Source organism: Sus scrofa, chromosome 11 (assembly GCF_000003025.6).
Source record: "Sus scrofa isolate TJ Tabasco breed Duroc chromosome 11, Sscrofa11.1, whole genome shotgun sequence".
NCBI lineage: Eukaryota > Metazoa > Chordata > Mammalia > Artiodactyla > Suidae > Sus > Sus scrofa.
In genome coordinates, this window is record NC_010453.5 from 6,589,536 (window position 1) to 6,615,765 (window position 26,230).

At 52.5% G+C, this 26,230-nt stretch overlaps 1 protein-coding gene across 5 annotated transcripts in view; it reads right to left on the minus strand.

Annotated features, from left to right (window-relative positions):
• The window catches only part of SLC7A1 (solute carrier family 7 (cationic amino acid transporter, y+ system), member 1), a 66,602-nt gene extending 51,483 nt beyond the window's left edge, over positions 1-15,119 (minus strand). Inside the window, exon 1 of one of the 5 annotated variants that reach the window (XM_021065162.1) lies at positions 14,584-14,842. The gene's annotated coding sequence lies outside the window, so the exon portion shown is untranslated. 5 annotated transcript variants of the gene reach the window in all.

The window sequence follows — 26,230 nt, forward strand, 5'->3', positions numbered from 1 at the left end:
CCGTGGCTAAAGGTTCAGTGACCTCGGCAGTCAGGGGGGCTGCAGGTGCCCTGCGCCTCTCCCCTGCGCCACCCCCTCTCTGCAGCTGACTGTGCTCCTCTCAGCATCGGGCCAGTGACCTGGCTGGACTCCGGCTCTGACATCGTGCTCCCACCCCGCAGGGTCAGTCCGCGGGGCCACATGAGCCAAATGCACGCAGCCGCTCCCCGCACCCACCAGTGGCAGAGGCCACGGGGGACACGGAGAGGCGGGAGAGGCGAGGATGGGGCTCTCGCTGCAAGGAGTGTTCCGAGGGGGAGGAGAACGCCCGGGAGAGAGCCGGGGAATCTTCCAGAACTCACTTCCAAGAGGCTCCTGGTTCAGACGACAAGGCTGTGCCCACCCTGGGGTTGGACCTCACTTCCTAAGGACCGGAGAGTGGAAACCAGACGACTCGGACGGGCGCATGAGGCACCCAGCTCGCCTGTTCCCTGAGATGCCGCGCAGCCAGGCTCCGAGAGCCAAGAACGGAAGAAAGCCTATCTTGGTCAAACCTGGCCCACTCTGGTCAAGACTCCAGTGTTTGGAGAAGCTCACAGAGCAAGCTTTGTACGCAGGCACATCCCCCGAGAGCGTGTCCCAGATCCCGGATAAGCCCGGCACCCGTGCGCCAGCCGAGCGGGCGCTGACGTCCTTCGTGCCCGCGCGTGCCCCCGCCCCCGCTCCTACTGGCTTGTCGGGGACCCGCGCGGAAGGCATCGTGTGCTTTTGCTTTGTGCTGAGACAGTTCCAAGTCCCGAGGGACAAGCCCACCGCCAGCACTGACAGTAAACCCTCACAGGGGCCTGCGGAGGCTGGAACTCGGGTCCCACCTCCCTCGGCCAGCAGCACCGCCAGGCGGCCCAGGCCAGTCACCCACTCAGCTCTCTCACCAGCGCTCCTCCATCCCTAAAGCAGAGCCAGGGCTTCTTGGGGATTTGCAGCCTAGACACCTCCCTCTCCTGTAAGACAATCCTCCTTGGGCTTCTGTCCAGAGAGCAGATATTTAAGCATCTGACCTGCGGCCGTACAATTGAAGTCTTTTTTGCGGATATGACCGTTTGCCATCCTTTGTCCTCCTCTGACCCTCACATGAACTCGGTGGCGTAGCCCAGGGTGCACTGCCCAGTAGGGGGGCGTGGTGTTATTACATTCGCGCATCTGCATATGGAAATAGGAGAGCGCTGTCATCTCAGACCCTGGACCACAGCACATCTAAAGGACCCTCTGCAGAACGCCCTTCGGGGGATCCTTGCAGCTGAGGCCCAGGAAAGGCGCCCGGAGGGGGGGGAGCCTCTGTCTCCAGGCTGGCCCACCCCAGACGCAGACGAGGCTGCAGAGGGAACACAAGTCTGGGACATCTGCTCCGGTTGGCTATTTTTTCCTGGGAGACAGGTGATCCGTGAGCCCGGAGCCCCAGGGCTAGAAAAGTGGTGGCCCTTCAATATCCCCCACACTGGTTTCCCGTGCCAGCCCAGCCAAAGCAGCAAACTTTAAAGAGCCCCGCCTGTCCTTCTCTCTGCCCGCAGTGCCCGAAGCAGGCAGGACCCCTCCCCTCTCTCTCCCACCTTGGAGACCACCCACTGTGGACAAGTGTCTCTCAGAGGAAGCGAGGAAGCAAAAACAAGACACTGAGAAAGATTTTCCAAAAGAAGCGTGTCCAGCAGAAGACGGCTCCTTCTAGAATCACAGCCCAGGGCTTCAGCTGGGCTTTGCTGCTGCTGCTGACATGCTCCATCCTCGTTCACGCTGGCTGGGTTAACCCAGCAAGCTTGCTTTCTTTTTCCTTTGATGGGGCCTGCATATATTTTGATGTGTACAGCTGCCTAATCCTTTTGAAAAAGAACCTCTCTCAAGCTTTCTTCCTGGTCAGATGGGTGGGGGATGAAACGTCTCACGGCTGATCCCAACATGCCAAAACCTCCGCAGGAGACGCCCCACACGCGCCACAGGACGCGGCTGCCCAGGAGGAAGTCCTTGCCCTTGACCATGGGTAAGCAGCCACGAGTGTTGCATCAGACCCTGAAATCCTTGGTCCAATGCCGCTGGCTCTTCCCAGAGGCGCTCTGGGGAAACATACCGGCTCTTCCGACAGTGCAAGTCTGGTGGACCGTGTGGATGCTGGTTACCAGGTGCCCTTTTTTAAATAAGAGCCCCTCTCTCCTTCCGGTCACACAGATCACCGCACTCAACATTTCTGGGCTCACACAGGCTGAGTGACACTTTTCAATCAAACTCTCTATCGGCGTCCTAACACCAGACCTTCTGCTTCCTGCTCCACCAGACAATCGCTGCCCCACTTAGCGTGCCCTTGCACAGTTTGGACACCAAACTGCTACACGGAGCTCTCTGGTGGCTCCAAAGTCACGGACTGTCACCTGATTCCTCTTTAGGGCTGGAAACCCCCAAGCGAGTATCCTAGTCCCATCTCTTCCGAATCCAGAAGCAGAGGACATGGCCCAGAGGGCTGGGGCTTGCCCAGGGGTCACTCAGTCTGGGCTCTGCCGGTGACAAAAAGACCTCTGGACTCCAGGCCAGGTTATCTGCAGGGGAGGCCAGCCTGGGGCACCTGGAGGAGAGGGTAGGGAGAGTCCCCAGGGGGACCTCACGGTTAGGCAGCAGGGAACAAAGGACTCTGGCCTCGCCCCTTCCATCAAGCGCCTGCTCCCCTCCTGTCACCACAACTGACTCCCGGCACATTCATAAACACCCCTGTCCCACAGGTCACCTGTCATCACGTTCAGACAATCCACTAGCAGGCGGGAGGTGCGTCCCCTGGGCTGGGGGGGTGTGCCCTCCTCCTTTATAGGCACTCTGCACACCTGAACACACAGCACAACGTTCTCACTGGCTGCTTTGCTGAACTATAAAGTCATGTCCCCTTCAGCGCATGGAGGCTCCCTTTCTGCCAAGGTGATGGGGTGGGAAAGCAGAGGGACCATTCATGGGCCCAACCGCAAGGGCTCACCTGTGTAACTCGCTGCTCATCCCAACACCTGCCGAGACAGACAAGGGCCAAGTTTCTCGAGACAGGAACATGTAAGAACGGTGACTGTAAAATACCCTCTACAGTCCTGCATGAGGCGCCGTGAATTCAATCTGATTTTCCCCAAGACACAACGCCGTGGTGGGATTTCATAAAGCAGTACAGGCAGGATGCAAAATGCAGAAGCTACCCAAGGCCTCGTGATCACCACCGCCCTCCACGGCCCTCCAGGAAGGTCTGGTCTTGGCTCACAGTCTTTTACAGAAGTGATCACAAGCTCCGAATTCTAAAGAAAAACGCAGTCGCTGTTTCTATGTACGATTTAACAGGGAGCCTTCCACCGAGCAGATGAATTAATGAACCAGATGACACAGTCACAACAAAACCCAGCACACGTGAACGTAATGACATGGCATTCCCATGACTTTGCCCTCTTCACTTCCCTGGTGAGAAGGAACATTTAGATGACGGAATTTCAGAGGACTCTTGGGCGTCTCCAGAGCATAAAGTGGGGAGTGTCACCGCCTGCAGTTTTGCAGATGGGGAAACTGAGGCAGGGCTGCAGGTGGCCCAACACAGGTGCACATGGACGACCTGAGGCGGCGGTGGCTGGTCTCCTTCTGGGCTGTCCTGTCCCTTCTTGCTGCCGGGCCTTGGCTATCGCTTCTCCCCGCTGGGAGCTCCACCTCCAGGCCTGACCGACCACTTCCTATCTGCAGTTGGTGGCAAACAGATAACCAGGCTGGTGGGAGGTGAACGGCCCCAGGCCCCTCCCACCCCGAGGGCATGAGGTAAACGGCCTGGGCACAGCAAGCACTCAGGTTCCGGAAAAGACATCTTTTGAGCATCTACCCCACTGGGCACTGCTCTGGGCCCGGGGGCCACCAAGGGGACCACAGCTGGGCCTGGCTGCAAGGAGCATGCAATCCCCGGTGGCTGAGGTCTCCGTGACCTGGTGCAGGTGCCAGCAGTTTGACAGACGCCAGTTACCGCGCGTCCTGAGCTGGCAAGACACTCGGCCCCAAACCGGAAACAGAGCTGTGGGAAGTGCACAAGCCCCGCCCCCCCGGTCTGTGTGCACACACCTGTCCAGGTGGTTTAGACACCGAGCTCTGACTTCAGGATGTGACAGGCACTATTGCATCAGGCAGATCAAACGTCCTACTTACTCAGATGCCTCTTCTCCATCCTAACTGTGGCCCCTGCTGTCACATCTGGCCCAACCCCTATGTGTGCTCCCCTGAGTGTGCAGTCTGTATCCGCAGGTCCTCTAGAGAGCATGGTCCAGACGGAGCAGGGGGGCGGCCCTCGGGCACACGCATAATAAAGCCAACCACAGCCAGGGCAGTTCCAGAAATCTCCAGTCATCACTCATTTGAACAAAGCATCAGAGTGGAGGCTGCGCTCTCTCCCCCTGTCCTCCCCCCACCGGGGCCTCTCCAGGGCAAGATGGCATTTCCATCCATGCAGAGCCACACACCTTGCTGGAGAGGCCCCTGCGAGGGGGTGGGGGCAAGAGCCAGCAGCCCCCTAAGAGGCCCCAAGCTCCCACCCATCCAGAGGCTCTCCAGGGTGATTCAGCGAGAGCTCCGCTGGAGGCAGTGTGTTCTCTCCACTCACTGCCCGAGAAAGTCAAGGTGCCGATGCCCGCGCCGTGACTCACCGGCCCACAGACTACGAGGCTCTCAGTAATTAGGCCTGAATCCCAGCACAAATTACACCTGATAGTTTTCCAAAATCCTGATTGCATCAAACTCTGGGACTAGCACAACATTCCTCCCCATTCAGTACAGATGACTCAAAGAATTAACGAGTGATCTTGCTTGATATTGCCAAAGATTGCCCCCTAGGGAAAAATAAATGTCTTCCAACAAGAGTTAAAAAAAAAAAAAAAAAAAAAAACTAGCTGCTAAAAATGTGAGGTTATAGCTTTATGTGGGACATGTTATGCAATTATAATTATAGATTATCCTCTGTTTCACACAGTGTTAACATACGTAACAGCATAAAATCAAGTTCATGAGGATTCTTCCCACAAACCAACAACAGCGATGGCAATAGCTGTAACTTACAGATGAATTTTGAAAAGACTATAAATTAAGACTGAATTCTTAACAATAAATTTATTAAGGAACATAGTAAATAAAAGACGTTACAAGAGACAAGGACAGATACTTGCATGCTGTTTCAATAAACGAGGTGATTTATCTTGTTCTAATTCTGTGGTCCCTGCGCTCCTGTTCCATAGAATCAGTTCCCCTGATTTATAATGGTTTTAAAGTTTTACACACAGACTTGTTACTTAAGGAATATTTATTTTCTAAGAAAAAAAAAAATCAAACACTTCTCGAATAAGATTTAAAATTACATAAAATCCACGCAACCACTTCAAGAACTATCTAATGGTATGCTTGCTGTTGGTAATATAATGTTTTCAGTGCCCTGTTCAATTTAAATCCATCAGACTGTAGAGTCCAAAAATTAGTATTTCTATTAGCGAATCCTTCTCCTCACAAACCCTCCACGCTGAAGAGAAGGCACGCCCTCCGGATGGGCTCTTCCTCAAATGACAATGAATAAAGAACGACCACAAAAAGCCCAAGTGCTACGATGAACAAATGTCTGGGTCACGGCTGAGAAACAATCGCACACAGCCTGGCCGCCTTCAGGACGGTGGCGCGGGAGGGCAGCTGAGGCCAGAGCTGCCCAGGTTCGGGCCAGCAGAAACCACACGGGGACTTGAGACGGGTCCTGCCCGGTGCCCCTATTTGCCTCCTGGAGAATCACCACAGAGCATAACGTCCACTTCAGCCAGAAACCCTCAATTACTGCCAAAAGAAACCTCCTCCCTCCGACTGGCTTTGTCCAACCTGGTGTGCACGGAGAACGCCTCCTGTGTTGTCTGGCGAGTGTGAGATTCAGGACACCACGGAGGAGGGAAGGTGACGTGCAGGCCAGCACGCCCAGGGCCAGCTGTGTCTGCAAGCGGTGAGTCGCCACCAGGACTTTTGCAATGCAACAGAAGGGGGGGAAGTTTTCCGAGTACCCTGCAGGTGTAAGAAGGAGGCTTGCCGGGGAGCAAGGCTCATTTTAGTCTGTGTGTCATTACACGGGTCTCTGGGTGCGCTCCTGAGCACAGTGTCAGTTCATTTCCTAGTGTGGACCGAAGCCCAGGAGGCTGCGGGTCGCCACCCTCGGGACAGCCCTCCCCCAGCAGAGCCCCGAGGAAGCCTTCCCAGGGGGGCTTCTAGAATCCCGCGAGCATCAGGCGCTGGAGCTTAAGTGCCTGCGTCCTTCTGAGGGAGAAAGGAAACCATCTCACCAGGGAGAGGCTCGGGCTGCGAGGCGAAATCCCTGAGACCAGGGCCCTTGTCAAGGCCACCCCACGATGCCCCCTAAGAGGCTGTGTTTCTAAAGAACTTTCTAAATCAGGAAAAGGGCCACGTACAGCCTCCTAGTGTGTCTTGGTGGTAGCGTTTGAAAATGAGAAATCCTGGGCAAATCAGGCAAAGCCTTTGCTCAACAGGAGAGTCAAGCTGCGACAGTGGGACACGAGCAGCGCCTTAGCCATCGAGCAGCCTTGACCAACCCGTCTGTTAAGGTGCCTCGTAACCAACCCAGGAAAAGCTGTTGACCCTGATTACTCTGATTTCAGCAGGACCCAATTATGCTAAAACTAGAGCCGTCACTCACTCACTCAGGACGGTTTGTATCAAAGTACAAAAGGCAATACATATTTATACCAAAAAAATTAAAATAAACCCCACATCGAGATGCTGGGGCAGAATGACCACAGAAATTTTAAATAATTTATTGCTCCTCCGACTTGCCAAAATGTTACTATTTAGCTCAAAGACATCCCCTCCCCTTCAAAATATATTGTTATTTCACTAATTATGAAAGCATCCACTCACAAATACCCGGTGGGCACTAATGCAGATGCTCCACACCCAGCGGTGAACAAAGCAAAGCTTGATCTTAAGGGTTTCCTTTCTGTGCAAATACATGTATCCCATCTATCAAGATAAACGTGAAAATGGAAAGGGCATCCAGGTTTTTTTCACTTTTAACAGTAAAGTTTCTCCCGAAAGATCAAGTGTTCCCTGAAAATACCACTTTTATCGGCTACATGATATTCCATCATGGATGGTGTCATAACTTACCCAAAAGACATTTCTAAACGCCCCCCACGTGGTAAAAACACAATGAGAGAGACAGTTAATTAAGCACAGCATGTCAGACCCAGATTTAGGGCCCTAAGTGGGAAAAAAAGGAAGCCCCGACCTTACCTATGACGGACCAGGACAGGGGACCTCCACAGACTCACAGCGTCCCCGCGAGCCACGGTTTGGCCTAATGTGTGCATCTCATTTTATAAGCCCCACGCCCTCTTTGATCCAAGAGAACATTGTCTGCACAGAACAATACGTTTTCATTTCAATTTCCCTTCTTTTCAGGAAAGGAAATGTTTGCACTTCAAAGGGCTTCTTTGAAGAGCAGCCTCCAGTCCTGGCCCGTCCAGGTTAGGAGTTCCGTGGCCCAGCGGGGCGTCCCGTCTGGGCGGCTGCCCAGCGCAGGCCCGGTCCAGGCCAGCGCCTTCCAGGAGGGGTCTGGGGCAGGAGGAGGGAAAACAAACATGGAAAAGTACTTGAGGCTTTTGATCGTGACCTTCAGAGGCCCTTTTCCACTCACGGTGTGGGATTCACAGCTCGGGGAAACTGAGGTGCACACGAGGCAAGCCGGGGACGTGGACAAGGCAGCTCCGAAGGACAAAACTGTTCCAGAAACCAGCCTCCCCCAGCGAGGACCCCTGCCGGGCTGGGAAGAAGGGGGACCCCTGGGTACTGCGGGTGATGACAAAGGGGACAGTTTCGACAAGTGGAACGTAGGAGCCAGAGCCACACTGCACGCAGTGGTCTGGAACCTGCCCCCGGAACCGGTGGGCAGCACGGTCGCTGGCAGAGAGTACGATTCAGAGTCTGGAATTCTTCCCCTTACCGGTCCACGGGCCCGCCGGGAGGGGCCCAGAGGCTCTTAAAACAACCACGAGCGACTCGCCAAGACGACTGATGTCTCCACGAGGCCTGGGCTTAGCCTCGGAAGCCAGGGCTGCGTGTCAGACAAGAGAGGACCTGCCATGTTTCCTTTCAAGTCTCGAACAAGTTCTGGGGATTTCATAACGATCTCCACCCATCCCCACCCCAAGAGGGTGAAGCTGGCCTGCTCAGGTGGGCAGCGGCCTGGGGGGTGGGCGGGGCATGAAAGGCGGATGCTCCAGACCTGGCACCTGCTGTCCCTGAGGCCCCAGGCCTCAGCACGGGCTCCTGCCCTCCGTGCTGAGGGCACAGGTCTGGGTGACCAGGTCACCCACCCTGCAAGCACGTGAACCTGGCCAGGCGCTCAGCCACCATGTGGCCATCCAGAGAGTGTTTCTTTTCTCCTTTTACTTTCCTGTAGTTTCCAAATTTTTTACAATGTGTATTCTAACTTTAAGAACCATTTTTTCTTTTTTATTTATTTTTTCATTTTTTACTTTTTAGGGCCACACCTGTGGCATATGGAGGTTCCCAGGCTAGGGGTCGAATCGGAGCTGTAGTCACCAGCCTACACCAGAGCCACAGCAACGCAGGATCCGAACCACGTCTGCAACCTACACCACAGCTCACAGCAACACCGGATCCTTAGCCCACTGAGCAAGGCCAGGGATCGGACCCGCAACCTCATGAAAGAACCATTTTTTCTTAAAGAGCCTTGTGAGACAAAAATAATCAGACCACGGTTCCACTGAAAGAGCCTCTCTCTCCAAAAAATTACATATATAAGGACATTATACATGTTACATATACGAGGACATTATTTGGACAGCTGAAAGAGGAGTAAGGCCTGTGGACTAGATGACTATGTCGCATGGACATTACATGTCCTGATTTTGATGTCACACTGTGGTCACGTAAGAGAACGTCCTTATGCTTAGGAAACACACTGAAGCATGTGGGGTAAATACAGGGACCTGACGTCTTAGACTAGCTCTCAAATGGGTCAGGAAAAAAGCGCGTGTGTTCAGATAGATCAACCGAGCGACAGAGAGACCAGAAGGAGCAGAACGGAAACCAGTGAGTTTGTGAAAACGGAGGAGAGCTGCTTGTAACTCCTGGGAGTTTTCTTTAAGTTGGACATGTTACCCCCAAAAAGCCAAACGAGCACAGGAAGACAGGAGAGAGGCAGGAAGGGGTGGAGAGGCTTCCCCACCCCACCTGTCGGCACCCAGGGCCTCTCCTCGGGGCCAAGGCCATGGCCGAGGGGCCCTGCCGCGTGCAGTCTCTCCAGGGAGATGGCCTTGCTGCTACCCCAGCTGGGCAGCCCCCAGCCCCGCGTTTGGAGGGTTGGCCTCCCCACCTCCCTTGCTACAGAAACTGGCCAAGTAAAGACCCAAGCAGGACGACTACAGCCTCTGGCCTCGAGGTTGTAGGGGCGGCGGGGGGCGGGGGGGGGTGCCCCGGGGAGTGCTACAAACAAGGCCCAGCACAGGGCCCTCCCCAAAAGGGGGGGTCACCCAGAAATGACGAGGCAGATGAACGAAGCAGGGCTCCCATGGCCTGGGCAGGAAGTTCCACGTCCAGAGGCTCTGGTGAAGCCAATGCCAAACCACTGACCCAGAAAGAACGCGGCCCAGCCTCTGCCACACACCCGGCGCCTGGCTCTGGCCACTGGCCAACACAGCTGTCCCCAAAACACCAGAGCTCCAGCTGTGCCAGGAGCCCAGGGCACTGCTGCGGGGGCTCAGAGGGGTAAAGCTGCGCTCAAAAACATCAGGGCAAACGGAGCAAGCAAGCCGGGTGCCGTCCTGCGGCAGGGAGCTGGCTCTGCACCTCTGAGACTCACACAGATGAGAGGGGCCCGGGGCCCAGCATCTCCAGGTGTGTGTGTTCATCTCAGGTGCAAAGGCTGTCAGAACGCGGTCAAAGGCGGCCGGAGCCCCAGCACAGGTGTTAGGACTCCAGAGCCAGCACCCCCCCCGGGGGGGGGCTCGCTTGGCCACTTTCTCCCTACCCTGAGCCCGTTGGCAACTTGTGTCACTTCTCAGGGCCTCCATCTCCCCATCGGCCAAACAGCAGTACCAGCTTCACGGGGCGTCTGAGAATAAAATGAAACACGCCTCTGCGAGCACTAACACATGCTTGTAGTCTTGACCTTACTCAGCCCCAGGGCCTCTCCCCTCCTTCCCACTTGGTGGAAGAGGCTTTGGTTAATGGTACTTGGTGGGCAGATAAGAAGATACAAAGAGACTATTTCCAAGTTGACCCTAAAAGGTCACCCCAAGCCTCTTCCTGGGCAGGAAGATGATGGTGACAACAGGGCGATGAGACGCCAGTAGGACAACATTTGCTCCCTTCCCCTCACTGCCGCCCCCAGCGATGGGCCCCCACCCGACCCCAACACACAAGGCGACCAACATTATGCCTCAAGGAACGGATGGGAAAAGGTGGGAAAGGGAGATAGCCCCGGGTTTTTAAACTCAAAGCCCTGAGGGTAATTTGGACCAAATGTCTGGAGTCAGGACGGATGAGGGCAGACACTCCTCTAAACACACAGAGACACACATTCTCATCCGCACGCACGCACACACGCACACGCGCACACATGCACACGCAGGCAAGCACTGAGAATGGGCCGAGAACTCTGCTTCCCAGAGGGGTGAGCAGGGGCTGAACCCCAAGGGGTGAACCTGAGACCTGAAGGACCCTGCCTCGCCCCAGCCCGGCACTGCACCAGCCCGCTCCACGCAGACACAACTCCAAGGGGAAGGACCTGTATTTTAACACCTTGGCAAAAAAGGAGAGCAAAATAAAATTGGAATAGATTGTTTTTCTCCACACCTAAATCAAAAAACCGAGCTTTCATTCTGGTATAATAGGTAACATTTAAGTTAAGAGCTTGGTATGTGCCAGAAGCTAGGTCAAGTGCATAATGTTGGACCATTGCCTCATTTAAATCCTCTCAACCCTATAAGGTAGGCACCAGAAGCCAGGTATTATGCAACAATATGGGAAAGAACTGCGACGTGGCTCTGAGAAATACCTTAGACGAGGCACTTATCCAACGAGCGGAGCCCACTCTGGGCATCCCCCTCCACCCAGCCTGGAGCAGAGGCCGCCCCCGGGCCGCACGGCCGCCAGAGGGTCCCCGCAAGGCAGAGCTCGCTGTGCCCAGAGCACAGGCGGAGAGTGAGGTCCCCTCCTACGCACACGGGAGAATATTTGCTTGTTCTCACAGCTAAGAACCTCACTGCATGAATATTCTGAGGAAAGCACTGGACAGGAATCACAATGCTAAGGGCACAACTGCTTCCAGAGGGGAAAGGTGACTCAGGAAACGGGGAGACGCCGTGGAAAGACGGTCCCACCAAGCAAAGGACATTTATTCTCCCACCTCTACGCGAATCCACCCCTCGGTCACCTCCGAAGGTTTCCCTGATTTTGATTTCTGGCTGTCATCATCCAAAGAACAGCCTGGCAACAGAAGGAACTTACTTCGTAAAGAAAGAATCGCAAAGTATTGACCTCGTACCGTAATTCTTCCCTGCAACTCCACGCACGCCATGGTTATTAGCTTCGCTATGGAGAGGCCGAGAGGGACGCTTCTGCAGTTTACAGGCGGACCAAGAGCAAGTCTCCAGGGTCCCGGCACGACAGGACCTTCTGGAAGCTGCGCCGGAGCCGGCAGCAAAGCCCGGGCTTCAGAAGCCTCGGGAGGCGCCGGCACTGCCTGCCCTCGACTCCCAGAAGCAGCGAGCCTGCTCCCGGGCGACGACCCCGGGCTGCACGGACGCTGCACAGGCTCTAGGTCCACACAGCGCTACCTCCGGCCGTGCGGGGTTCGTTCACCACATCTGCCGCGTGGCGGTCCCCGCTGCTAATGACAGTAACCAGAGGAAAAGCCAAACGAAAGATGGGGGTGTGGCGGGATGGGGACCTCAAGCCAGAATCTATTCCAACGAGCAACGCCGTCTTTCCCGCAGCCTGGGTCCTTCCGATGAACAAATGAGACTCACCTTGAGCGAATACAAGTATTTACTTTCAAAGCTGCTCTGGAGTCGGGGGGTGGGGACGGGACCACGGAGAAAAAAGGGACGCTTTCCCACGGGACTGATAACCTGCCACGAAAGTGACTAATCTCCTTTGGCTACAACTTTTAGGGTGGGCACAGCCAATGCCTGTGGCCTCAAGCCCCAGAAACCCCTAAGCCTGGGGACAAGCCACGACCACATGCCCACCGGAGGGCGCTGGGGAGCCCCAGGAGGCTGCAGGCACCCAGGGGTCCCGCTGAGGGTGAGGAGGCACAGCTGGCTAATGGGGCAGGTGGCTGCAAAGCCTCGCTCAGTCCTGTCCCTGGAGGATGGAAGTCAGCTGTGACTTTTCAGAAGTTCTCCCCAACAAGCTGCCTCCTCAGCCTCCCCCCTCTCACTAACACGGCAGCTCCACCCTACCCGGAACCGCCTTCCGCCTCCTGCACACCCTACACTGGAATCCACAGGCCACGTGTGGGGTGCCAAATCTATAGATGGAGCGTGCACCCCAGCCTGCAGGTGGGGCAGAGCTCCACCAGCTCACGTGCCTGTCGTGCCCAGCCCGGCCCAAGCTGCCGTCAGGTCTCTCTCAGAGATGACACATGGCCATTACTCTCTCTCTCGTGCAGGAATCCGCGGAACCTGGGTTTTATTCCAGACTTAAGTCACGCATCTCTGAACTGGCCTTCCTGCTTCTACGCCTGCCCCCCTCATCTCTTCTCTGCACCGTGTCTGAAGTGACTCTTCAACTCCAGGCCAGCCTCCCACCACCCACTGCCTCAAGGAGAGGAAAAGCAAAGTCTTCTCAGCCCACGGGACCTGCCCTCAACTGGAACAGACAGGGGTGAGTGCCCCGGGCTGGAGGGGACAGCCACACAGAGCTACACCAGGGCCTGGCCCCCGGGACTCAGAGCCAGGTGGTAGGTGGACATCTCAGATGATGCCCTGGCCACACCACTCCAGGGTCAGAGGGAAATGTTTCTCTCCATAACAAGGGTGCACTTATTCCTGCTTCAAATTCCTCTCTGGGATTAATAAGCCAATACCTTCAAATACATAGTTAATAACGAGAGGGATTAATTGAATTAGACATAATGCTGGGCCCTCCAACATAATTACATATTTTTACTGGCCTTAGTAGAAAAGAAACTACAGACTAGAACAGCCGGTAAACATGTCTTTAATTCCATCAAAGAATGGAAGGTTCTATCAAATATAATTAACATGTGTCTTAAAATTCAAGCTCCCCGAGGCCAGCAATCCTGTCTTTCAAGCCCTTTTTCCTTTAAAGTAAACAATTATATGCGTAAGAGCACCCATGTGGCTCAATCCAGATTTAAACTGAGCACATGTCTGATCTCTATTAATTCTTGTCCTATATTTTTTAGTCAAAACTTTGATACCCTTTAAATTTTATCTATAATAATGAAATATGATCTTAATATATTAAACCTTTAAAAACCATTTTAATCAATTGCTGACTTTGTTCCCCAAAGTTCCTGACTCTGCGACTTAAGATCTTTTGTTTTAATGACAGAAGGGTTTGTTCATACAGAAATAATAATTTCCACTGAGACCAACTAAAAATATCAGGGGGATAAATGTATCATGGTTTCCTATTATTTTAACACAACAGTAAATGGCGAGACACGATTACGATAAATCCCAAATAAATTATAATTCAAATTAAACACAATTAGGAAATGCAGCCAGAGGCCAACATAACAGTTCTCCTGGTCACATTTTAAAGAGCTTATTTAGGGGGAAAAAAGGTGAGCTCTGGCAAGTGTATTTTTTCTGCCAGAAGGCACTTGTCCGGCTAGCCTAATCAAGTTACACAGGACTCTATCTGGTTCCCACAGCCACCAAAAAGGGGAAGGAGCGAAAATAGCACGCGGTAGTAGTACTACAGAGACTGCTGCTGTGTACACACAGGTTTTAGAATGACGGCGTGACCTGCCTGGCCTGGGGAGTTTTCTGCTACGTAGAAAGGAACACAGGGAAAATAGGTTGCCTTGGTGAAGCCGGAAGAACTTCGTTCCCCTCCAACCCATCTGGAAGTATTGAACCACCCAGCCTTTAAGGGCCCAATTGGGTCACAAGGAAGCCCACCCGGGCCGGGGGGGGAGGGGGGAACTTCCCTTAAATAACCCAGGGGAATGCAGATGAGAGGTGCAGGCCAGCCGGCCGCGTCCGGGGTCCAGGGAGGTGGGCGCCGCGGCCGGCGTGCGGCGTGGGCGGCGCCGGCCCGGCCGGCCACCTGCCGCAGGACCACCCTCCAGCCACCCGGCGGGCTTCCGACCCGCGGCCGATGACACATCGTGGACCTCGTGGCGGGGCGGGGTGCTCCGCTCCGCGCCATGTAAGGGAAGGTCTCCGGATGCCTGCCGGGCCCGTGCCTGCTCCCCGCCCCCTGCCCACCGCGACCACCCCTACGTCCCCGCGCCCGGGTGCCCGACAGGGAGCGCGGGGTCGGCATCCCCTAAGCGCCAGGTCGCCCACGTTTACTCACTTGGTGTTGCATCATGCACCACGCCGCGCCTTCAGGGAACCAAAATGGACTCCGTGGCAGAGACAACCGCATGGGCACCGGCCCGCGTGCGGCACCAGCCACCCGGCCCCCGCCCATCCAAAGGGATACCAACGCCCCTGCCCGGGACCCGCGCCGCCCTCCTGCGGCCCCACGCGGCGCCGGGATTCCCCCGCAAGGTGACCCGGAGCGGGGCAGCTGCCCCGGCGCCGGCGGAGGCCGGGCACTTACCCGGCTGGCTGGCGGGCGGCGGGATGCGGGCAAGACCCGGACTGGACCCACGCACGAGCGGCCGAACTGACGGACGTTCAGATGGAAGCGTGGCCGGACTGACGGACGCTCGGGCGGAGATGCGGCGCACGGGGAGCAGCAGCGCGAGTGGGAGCTCGGGTAACGGACGCCCGGCAGCCGCAGGCCCCGCTGGCAGCTGACTGGCCGATCACACCTGCCCGCGCCGACTGAATGGAGAGTCGAAGGCGGGCGGGATTCGGCGCCGGTTTCATCAGCCGCGCCCCGCGCCCCCGGCCGCCCCCGGCCCTCTTGCCCGCGTCACCGCCGGGCACCAATGGCAGCGCGGCGCGGTGGCGGCTCCGGCCCGGGCGGCGGGAGGGGTGGGGCGGGGGGCGGGGCGCGGCGTCTTCGCGCGCCCCGCGCCCCAACCTGGGATTCCCCCGCGGTGGGCGGTGCCTGCCGCCGCCGAGGCGGTCGCCCCGCCCATTTGTTGCCATTCTCTCCGCCAATCCCAGCGCGCCGCCCGACCGCATCCTCCGGTCCCCGCAGCTACCACCGCAGGCCCGGCCCTCGTGGCCCCTGGACGCCCTCCGGACCGGTGCTAGCCAGCGGCCAGTTTGCTTCTTAGACTAAGAGACGGGGGGGGGGCCGCTTCAAGGGTTGTTGTTTTTTTAATTATTATAAATCTTCGTTCTTTATCATTGGAATATTTTATTCCTCTTCCCTTATTTTCATAAATAACTTACCTTGCCCCTCTTCGGGAAGGGCCGGAAGCCTGAGCCTGCCTGTGCCCTGGCGGTAGGACGAGCACCTGGCTGGCGGGCAAGTCACAGCGACTACTTCCGGAGCTACTCCCCCAGAGGTGGCAGAAACTGTAGCAGGAGTCCACAGTGCTTATCTCACAGGCTCCGTCATTGCTGTCTCTCTTTGCTCCAAAAAACCAAGCAAGAACCACAGTCTTTAGAGATCCAGTAACCTGTGACATGAGAGGTAAGTAGGTGATAGATTAATCCTGCCAGCCTCCTCTGTAACTTTGTAGGAAAACAGGAAAAACGATAGCCCGTTGTCCACTCCTTTGAATCCCCTCCACACCTCCTGCCCGCTTCCGCACCCCTCAGATTTCCTTGGTCAGTGATGGGGGCTCATTGTCAGCCACTGGGTTTGGCACTCTTGGAATTACAGTAGCAGTTTGTAAAGCCTATAATTGCAGGGTGCTGGCTTCAGAAAACGTTTTAATGAACACACAGAAATGGGCTAGTATTTGCAAGACACTTTGAACAATGCTTGACCTTATAATAAAGAACTATATATGCCTTATTTTAAAACAATGAGTTTCAGCAGTATATCATTTCAACCGATGAATTGATGTTCTCAAGTTGCTTTCAGAAGGTCTCCTGTGGAGGCTTTTCCTGAACCCCACACAGCTTCCTCAACCCTCTGACCCAGCCAGCCGTCACAGTATCTCACCTTAGGAAGCCTGGTGTGATTCAAGGCCCACCAACTTCGTCTTTGCACTTGATCTGGATTTGAATCTGAATTCTACCACTTCAATCGCGGTGTGGTTTTCTGCAAGCTATTTCACCCTGTTGGGAGATTATAAATTTCATATTCTTATCAAAATATCCCTCAGTGCTCAAAATATGACTGCAGGATTTTCTTTAAAAGACTCTTGGAGGTAAAGTAGAGTGTGGTAGATTATAATGCTCTGCGTGGGCAACACGGAGAGGGAACACGGAGTTAATATCTGTAAATTCGGCCAGCAAGTGTTCCGAGCCCTGCTGGGCAGATGGGTAGAGCTTAACCAAGGAGGCTTTCAGCAGTCCCACCCAGCAGGATTCGCCTTCAGAAAGACCATAGGAGGCTCTCCCTGACAAGGCCTGGAAGCAGCAACGTCCTGGCAGAAAAAATTCAGTGTGAACCAGGAAAAATAATATGATACCCAAGGTCTCAGCAAAAAGTTAGGAAAATAGAAAAAGCTGAAAGAAAAAAAAGAAAGAAAGAAAGAAAAGCCTTGGCTGAGTGTTCTAAGTTACGCTAAATTTCAGGCAGGTTAGAATTCACACTGTAGGTCTAGAGGGATCATGAGTGACCGGCAACCTCAATGAGAATCAAAGGGCAATGGAGCCGCGATGCCAAAGACAATTAAGGAAAGGAGACGCTGGAATTTAGACCCTAAAAGCACTTGTGTGTGTCCTCTTTTAAGACATACTGTATGATGCCAACTTCTGGTAAAAGCAAAATCATGGAGACAGTAAAATGATCTGTGGTTGCCAGAGGCTTGTGGGGGAAAGGGGCAGAGGGGTGAATAGGTAGCACATGGAGGATTTTTAGGGCGGCGAAACTGCTCAGTGGTGCTGCACGGGGGATAAATAAGGCATATATTTGTCCAAATCCATAGACCATCCAACCCAAAGACTAACCCTTAATGTAAACGATGGAATTTAGCTAATAATAGCATGTCAACCATTGATTCATCAAGTGTAGCAAATATACCATAATAATTCAGGAGGTTAATACTGGGGGAGACTGGGTAGGGGGCAGGGTGTATATGGGAACTCTCCATACTTTCCCCTCAGTTTTTCTGTGACTCTAAAACTGCTTGTAGAATGTATTATATTAACATAGAAATACATACACACGTAAAGAACCTGGCAGAAATTTACATAGAGCAAGTACCCAGTTAACCACAGTTCTGGTCAAGCAGATCGAGGCAATGGGTCCACCCCTAGTCTAAAGTGTTTCCAGGCAGTGTTCTCGTGGGCGAGGCGTGTGGCTCTAGGGTCAGAGAACACGGCTTCGGCTCCTGGCCGTGCACCTTCTAAGCCGCATACGCCCGGGCGCGTTATTTCAGCTTTCTCCAGAGTTCACTTTCCTCATGCTCTAAGACAGGGATTGTCGTACCGGGCTGAACAAATGACCACGTTCTTATAAAATACCAAGCACCGTACCTGCCACATAACAGATGCCCAGAGAACATCGGGATTAGCTCTGGCGCCAGGCTGGTGTCATTTCAGGTGGGGTCACCGAAATGCACGGATGGGGCATTTCTTCTTCCACAGTAAAGGTGTGTTTTTTTTTTTTTTTTTTTTTTTTTGTCTTTTTGCCTTTTTTCTAAGGCCGCTCCCGCAGCACATGGAGGTTCCCAGGCTAGGGGTCAAATCAGAGCTGTAGCCACCGGCCTACACCAGAGCCACAGCAATGCCAGATCCAAGCCACATCTGCGACCTACATCACAGCTCACAGCAACACCGGATCCTTAACCGACTGAGCGAGGCCAGGGATCGAACCCGCAACCTCATGGTTCTTGTCAGATTCGTTAACCACTGAGCCACGATGGGAACTCCAGTAAAGGTGTGTTCTTATAGCCAGACACTGTTGCAGGAAAAGGCTGTCCGGAGTTGGCTGAGTGCTAAGACCTCACTGTCCTGCTTCCCTGGGGGTCCAGGTCAGGGTAAGGGACATAGTTGTCACCACATTCTCCAGACGACCTCTGCTGTGACCTGGCCAGCTCCTTCTTGTCATTTGGAACCGGCACCGTTCCCTTTTCTGGGAGCTTCAGCTCTTGCCCCTCCCAACCTCCCCGCCCAGCATGTTAGAGACACAGCCATCTGTGGGATCCTCAGCAGGTGGTTGAAGTCTCTAGGCCTCAGTTGCCTCATGCAAACAGTGGGATATCTGGAGTTTCCATTGTGCCTCAGCCAGTTAAAGACCTGACGTTGTCTCTGAGGATGCAGGTTCGATCCCTGGCCTCCCTCAGTGGTTTAAGGATTCAGCATGGCCACAAGCTGCAGCGCTGGTTGCAGATGCAGCTTGGATCTGGCGTTGCTGCGGCTGTGGTGTAGGCCAGCAGCTGCAGCTCCGATTCAGACCCTAGCCCCGGAACCTCCATATACCGCAGGTACAGCCCCAAAAAGAGAAAATGAAGAGGAACATCTAGTGAGTTAAGAGGCCCCTGTGCGGTGCCTACTGCTCATTATTACAATAATCATCAATAATTTTCACCTAATTCGTGCTCTGCTGATACAAGGAGAAACCAGAGGAATGATTTCATCGGTGCTTGTTTGTTTATTTTTGTTTTAGGGCCGCACCCAGGGCATATGGCAGTTCCCAGGTTAGGGGTCAAATCAGAGCTGCATCTGCTGGTCTATGCCATAGCTACCCACTGAGCAAGGCCAGGGATCGAACCCAAGTCCTCATGGACACTAGTTGGGTTCATTACCACTGAGCCATGACGGGAACTCCCATCAGTGCCTGTTTTATTCCTTGACTCCTCAGAGGCTTGGGGGGGATAAAACCCCCAGGACAGTGGTATTTACAGGTTTTCACTGTGAACTAAGGGCATCCCCCAGTTGCAAGCTGATAGCAACTTGCCATGGAGACCTTATGCAAAGGGTTTGCTCTAAGTCAGAGCCTGGGCGGCTGTCGCTCAGACGAAGGCTGCTCCCTAGACAGCTTTCTCACTCTGTCCGCTGGTGAGTTTGCAGCCCGGTAAAGCCTTGTACTCGCAGGATGATGAGCACGACCCCTGGCCTCTACGTGCTAGATAGTGGTGGCTCCTCTCCCATGCAGAAATGTCTCCCGGCAGCCCTGGAAGGTGAAAATCAGCCCCCTTGGAGAGCCCCTGGCCTAGGGAGCATCTGATTGCCTTGCACTGGGTTGAATGTGTTCTCCGGGATGAAGGAAGGATGCGAGCTCCTCACAGGTGGGGCTGAGATTCAGCTGGTTGGCACCCCGTTCAGCAGGTTATAATTCATCACCTCTTCCAAGGGCTGGGTCCCTGGGGCATCTGGAATGTGAAATATGCTTAATGTACTTCCTGCGTTGCAGCGAGCCTTGGGTTGGGATTTCTTTAAAGCAGTAAAGATTAAAACAGATCTTAGCTGTTCTTGTCGTGAAGACAACGTTCATTCAAAGAGCATCCTGGTGGCTAAAAGTAGTGTGACGGTTGTCACTGCACCTCAGAGGCTTCCAGCAATGCGCTGATGTGGGCTTTTTCCTCGCTGTCATCGTCTCTCCCATCTTTCCCAGTCATACTACAGAATAGTATTTTATTGTATTTTTTTTGGGGGGGGTTCTTTTTGCCATTTTTTGGGCCGCTTCTGCGGCATATGGAGGTTCCCAGGCTAGGGGTCCAATCGGAGCTGTAGCCACCGACCTACGCCAGAGCCACAGCAACACGGGATCCGAGTCGTGTCTGCGACCTATACCACAGCTCACGGCAACACCGGATCCTTAACCCACTGAGCAAGGCCCAGGATTGAACCCGCAACTTAATGGTTCCTAGTCGGATTCGTTAACCACTGCGCCACGACGGGAACTCCCTGTATTTTATTTTTTATTATTAAAGTACATTGATTTACAATGTTGTGCCAATTTCTGCTGTACAGCAAAGTGACCCAGTCATATATAGATATAGATACACACACACACACACACACACACACACACACACGCATTCCTTTATAGTGACCCAGTCATGTATAAATATACATTCCTTTTTTATGTTATCTTCCATCCCACTCCCTCCCCCTCCCCCTTGGCCACCACAAGTCTGTTCTCTGTGTCTGGGAGTCTGTTTCTGTTTTATAGACAGATTCATTTGTGCCATATTTTAGTCTACAAATACATGATATCATATAGTATTTGTCTTTCTCTTTCTGACTTACTTTACTTAGTAGTATGATAATCTCTAGATCCACCCATGTTGCTACAAATAGCATTATTTCATTCTTTTTTATGGCTGAGTAGTATTCCATTGTGTATATGCACCACATCTTCTTAATCCATTCATCTGTCAATGGACATTTAGGTTGTTTCCATGTCTTGGCTGTTGCGAATAGTGCTGCTATGAACATAGGGGTGCATGTATCTTTTTGAATTGTAGTTTTGTCCAGATATATGCCCGGGAGTGGGATTGCTAGATCATATTGCTGGATCAACCATATTTAGTTTTCTGAGTAATGTCCTACTATTTTCCATAGCGGTTGTACCAATTTACATTCCCACCAACAGGGCGGGAGGGTTCCCATCTTTCCACACCTTCTCCAGCATTTGTTATTTGTAGACTTATTAACGATGGCCGTTCTGACTGGTGTGAGGTCATACCTCACTGTAGTTTTGATTTACATTTTTCACAGAACTAGAACAAATAATCCGAAAGTTTATATGGAACTATAGACGACCCAGATTTGCCAAAGCCATCCTGAGGGGAAAAAAACCAAGCAGGAGGCATAACTCTCCCAGACTTTATTACAAAGCTACAGTAGGAATTCCTGTTGTGGCACCGCAGAAATGAATCCGACTAGGAACCGTGAGGTTGAGGGTTCAATCCCTGGCCTCGCTCAATGGGTTAAGGATCTGGTGTTGCCAAGATGCGACTTGGATCTGGAGTTGCTGTGGCTGTGGTGTAGGCTGGCAGCTCCAGCTCCAATTCAGCCCCTAGCCTGGAAACCTCTGTATGCCATGAGCACAGCCAAAAAAAAAAAAAAAAAAGTCTACAGTCATCAAGACAGTGTGTACTGGTACCAAAACAGACATATGCATCAATGGAACAGAATAGAGAGCCCAGAAATAAACGCAGACACCTACAGTTGATTAATCTTCAACAAAGGAAGTAAAAATATAAAATAGGAAAAAGACAGTCTCTTCAGCAGGTGGCACTGGCAAAACTAAACAGGTGAATGTAAATCAATGAAACTAGAATGAACACACCCTCACACCATGCACAAAAATAAACTCAAAATGGCTTAAAGACTTAAACATAAGACATGACACCATCAAACTCCTAGAAGAGAACCCAGGCAAACATTCTCTGACATAAACTGTATAAATGTTTTCTTAGGTCAGTCTCCCAAAGCAGTAGAAATAAAAGCAAAAATAAATCAATGGGACCTAATCAAATTTATAAGCTTTTGTACAGCAAAGGAAACCATTAAACAAATAGAAACTAAAAGACTACAACCTACGGAACAGGAGAAGATAGTTGCAAATGATGCAACCGGCAAGGGCTTAATCTCCAAAGTATACAAACAATTCACACAACTCAACAACAACCAACCAACCCAGTCCAAAAACTGGCAGAAGACCTCAATAGACATTTCTGCAGAGAAAACATACGGATGGCCAGCAGGCACATGAAAAGATGCTCAGCATCACTAATTATCAGAGAAATGCACATCAGAATGGCTTTGCAGACCACTTGACATTAATGGTATCCACAAGGTACTCACCCACTTCTGGACTTTTGCAGAGAGGTTTTAAGAGATGCTTCTCCTCTAAATATCTCTGTAGATGCAAACCTACCACTTCTGATGACGTGTCCTTAGGCTCCGGGGTGAGGCTAGGAATACCATGTTTCTCTATAGGATGGTTTCTGATCCAGGGTCCCAGGGTGTTGGCAGTGGGGGCGGTGACCTGTCATTAAAACGAAAGATGTCCAGAATTATTGTCACTGGTGCCTAATCTGTGTCCAGAAAATATTCCAACACACGATAAGGGGGAGAGGAAACAAGTTATCTGGAATGCCAACGAATTCAGGACCAAGGGAAAGATCTGGGGTAAATCAGGCTGTGTTACTCCCTAAAATGAGCCCAATGGCCAGGCAGAATCACATAGTTGCCATAAGCAGCAACACAATGGTTGCAATGTTGTTAAAACCTTTGGAGTAATGGGCCACCCCTGATAAGCCTCTTCAAAAAGACCAGGTTTTTTTGTTTTGGGTTTTTTTTTTTTTTTTTCTTTTACATGGCTGCACTTGTAGCATCTGGAAGTTCCCAGGCTAGGGGACGAATCAGAGCTGCAGCTTCCAGCCTACACCACAGCCACAGAAACGCAGATCGGAGCTGCTTGTGGCAATTCTGGATCCTTAACCCACTGAGCAAGACTAGGGATCGAACCCGCATCCTCCCGGACACTATCTTGGGTTCTTAACCTGATAAGCCACAACAGGAACTTGGAAAAAGACCGGTTTTGATAGAGGCATGTTTTTTTGGCCAGAGCCCTGGGCCAAGGCTCTGAGTCTAAGCAGGGAACTCAATGTAGTTTATTATCTACATCTTTGACCTTATCAGCCTCTGAAAACAAAGCAGTGAACTTGTATGTTCAAGGCAGTGGAGAAACAGATACTCAGGTGCCCCGTTGTGCTCACGTCCACCACCAAGCCTTCCGCCTGGCACCCCTGCCCTCTCAAGAGTCCAGTTTCTCGGGGGCACCTCTGGGTCTGCCCACCTGGAACTGTCTCTCTCCCACTTCACTCACCTAATACCCTATCCATTTACTACCTGCGGCGCCACGAGAACGTTATTTAACTTCTCTGTGCCTCAGTTGCATTTTCTCTGAGAAGGACAAAATAATTGTCCTTAAGGCAGAAGCACGGTGAGGGTTATACGAGCGAAGTGCTTGGGCCCTGGCAGGTAGCCTGCATGTGATAAAGGTCAGCTGTGGTCACAGGAAATGTCACCCATGCTTCACGTGTCAGGTTCCTCCAATAAACCTCTCCTGATGCTCTTACTCAGGTCACGTGCCCTGCTGGGCGTTCACGTAGCACACAGTATGGGATCCCTGTATTAGTTTCAGGGACCACCTCCCACGTCTTCAAGAATACACCTCCCAGATTCTTGGTGTAGCCTCAGGACACACCCACAAACAAGACCAGCCATGAATAAACTCCCAAAGCCCTGGGCACAATTATTGATCCAGTGATAGGCAAGGACCAAAAAGAACCCTTTGACCAATTGAGGGGGTTGCTATGGCAACTGGGAGAAAGAGGAGTTCTCTTTTTATGGCATCTCGTGTACCATCTCGGTGCGGCCCTGGTCCAGCCATCCACCACTGTGTGCTAGAGGTACCAGGAGCTGAGCCATCTTTGCCAGTCAGAGAGCCTGCCTGCAAGGGAAGATGATGCAGCAGAAAGCAAAGGTCAGAGAGAGAGAGAGAGAGAGAGAGAGAGAGAGAGGGAGAGGCAGGGACCTGAGGTTGATGAGGACAGAGACTGAACTGCATTGTTGAAACCCCAGATTCAGCCAAGCCTGAATCCAGGGCTTTTATGCAGTCGGTCAATAGCCTCTTTTTCCTTCAACTAGCTTGATGTCTCTCTCTTGTTGTTAAGAGTCCTGATTAACACACATACTTCCCCATTCACAATGCCTAGCACATTTCACCCTCGTTAACTGTGTGCTACCTTCCCCAGCGAGGCTGAGAGTCCATCATGGCGCGGCCCTGGTCCAGCCGTCCACCACTCTGTGCTAAGCAGGGTGCCTGCCCAGAGGAGGCATTCACACATTTGTTAAGTGATGAATGATGGATGACCAGAGGGGATTCCAGAGGAGACACACAGATCCCACACGAAGCACTGATGGGATGGATAAAGCCCCCCAGCTTTTCTCAACTCCTCCCCCACTGGATACAGATTAGAAATCTTAAGACCCCCAGACAGCTCATCATTTCAGAGTCTCCCATTCCCTTCATTGTTTAGAGAAACTGATGCCCTGAGGTTGTGGCAGTTTGAAGATCAGGGGCCCCAGTCCCAAGATATTCGGCTCTACTCGGGAGAGATGCGGGTATTTCTGGGGAGGTGCTCTTCGGCCCATTGTCATCATCTCACCAGACCGTCAGCTTTTTGAAAACTCCCAAAGATAAATCCTGGTATTCTCATTCACCAGTTCCCCCAGACAGTAGGAGACGGAGGATAAGCCATCGTGACTTCTTTCTTGAAGATTGTTTTTTTGTGCAGGTCACAAGCAACCGTAACGTTAAATGGTCAAAGACAGAACCATAGCCACTTCTCTGTGTTTATCGAGAATCACTCAATGGCAGGGAATCCATACCTGATTCAAGCAACTGAAGGAAATCAGTTAGCTTTATTGTTAACTGCAGACTTGAGGATTGGCCAGATGTACGTATGGCTGGAGCCAAGTCCTCGAAGTGTGTCTCATTCTCTCCACCGCAGAGTTTTCTTGATGAAAACTGGGCTAAAGGATGCAGTCTGAGCAAACTGGCTATAGAGAAACGCTCTGCCTCTTCAATGCCGGCCTTGAACCAGACTGGTGGACTTTGCCCCTTAGGCTGAGTTGTTCTCCAGAAGCTTCCTCAGGCTCCCCTGCCAACCCTCTTCAGGCAGCCCAGCCCCACCCGCTCCACTAGATCAAGCTTGATAACAGCATAGCATAAAGCCAGGACCACTGCCGTGCTTGTCTGACAAAGAATATTTTTATCTTACTAGGTTTCCTATGTAAGGGTCACCAGACAGTTTCATTCATTAGTTATCCTGAAGAGCATAGGTTGGCTGGGAGGTGTTTGAATTGGTTGCCACAAAGAGCAAAGCAGTACACATTTCTTCTGTCAAAATATTCTTTCTCTGGGAGACAGAGGTGCGTTGATTTGCTTATCTCTGTTCCTATAAAACTCTTAAGTGTTTAAACTTCTGTGCATAAAATGTTGATGAAACCGTCAAAAGAACTGCTGACCTGCGCATTGACTATGGGGAGCATTGTTTCAAGTGAAGGAGAAAATACCTCCATTGACTCTACAGAGACTGATGTGTTTGCGGTGTCTGCTGACCATTCCTCGGTCCCGAAGATTCCTTCCCAGTCATGGGCCATGTTGCCAGTCCAAAGGCAGAGTTAGTTGCACATAGCTGCTGGCAGATGCAATGACACTGCAGCAGGCCGTCACCCTTGGTCGCCCTTGATGAGTACATGAGCTGCGGCCAGATTTCCGTTCCCTCACCTCACAAGCACGCCCCTGTCCTGCCTTCTGACACCTGTCACCACTGCCCCTCATCTGTGCATCCTTCCTCCCACTCCTTTCCAGCAATGATTTCCATCCACCCGTCGCAAAGAATCACTCAAGATAGAGCAACACAGGGGCCTTCTTCTCCAACACTTGTACATTTCCTCACGGTGAGCTGGCCTTCCAGACAGGCAGCAGCGTGCTGCCAACGCAGGAGAGCACGTAGGTAGCCTGGAAACCTTGTTTACCTCTTGCAGTCACGACACCCTTGTTTTCCCGGTGCCGAAACTCACGCAGAGACAAAGCACCAAGGTCCAAAGCAAACATTTGTCAGATGAAACCAATGACAATTGAAAAAAAAAAAAAAAAAAAAACCCAGAAGACATTCATTCTGCGAGGAGGACCGTCGGGTTGTTTTGGTTTTGCTGTGGCAGAGCAGGTGACAACTGGCGATCACTACTTTTGCCGTCCTCTCCTGTGTGGCAGGTACTTGACAATAAGAATGAACAAACCAGTCCAGCCCCCAGGTCAGTGTCTGGCGGGGAGCAGGCTGCTGGTGCATCCTGGCTGGACATCGTGTGCCCACTCCCCTTTGCCAGCTCTGCTAGAACCCTGGCACCCACGCTGGGGGCTTCTCCTGTGCTTTCTCCCTCCAAACACAGCAAAAGGA